The sequence below is a fragment of the Pygoscelis adeliae genome, unplaced genomic scaffold (assembly GCF_000699105.1).
Source record: "Pygoscelis adeliae isolate BGI_AS28 unplaced genomic scaffold, ASM69910v1 Scaffold399, whole genome shotgun sequence".
In the NCBI taxonomy this organism is placed as follows: Eukaryota; Metazoa; Chordata; class Aves; order Sphenisciformes; family Spheniscidae; genus Pygoscelis; species Pygoscelis adeliae.
The window spans coordinates 769,057-769,348 of NW_008825609.1; the positions used below are offsets into that span (position 1 = coordinate 769,057).

At 57.2% G+C, this 292-nt stretch overlaps 1 protein-coding gene across 1 annotated transcript in view; it reads right to left on the reverse strand.

Moving 5' to 3' along the window:
- Positions 1-292, reverse strand: part of TXN2 (thioredoxin 2) — a 7,585-nt gene that overhangs the window by 5,306 nt on the left and 1,987 nt on the right. The window lies entirely within an intron of this gene.

The following is a 292-nucleotide window of genomic DNA, read 5'->3' on the forward strand; positions in this document are numbered from 1 at the left end:
GGGAAAGAGAGGATGGTCTGGCTACACAAAGAACTACGTTCAGGAGCAGAGCAGACTGGGGCTTGTTCCTTCACGTTCCTGCCCTGCACCTGAGCAGCCCATGCACGCAGCAGAACGCTGCGTATGCTGCAGGCTCCAAGGCCAGGCAAGCATTTACGTTGACAGATGCCTGCAAGGCTTAGAGGACACCTTTCTGCAGAATGAGAGGCGGGGATGCTGAGCACGAGCAGCAGAGCTGGGGGAGAGCCATGCAGCGAAATCCACCTGCTAACGAGTGACCCAAAGGATCAGG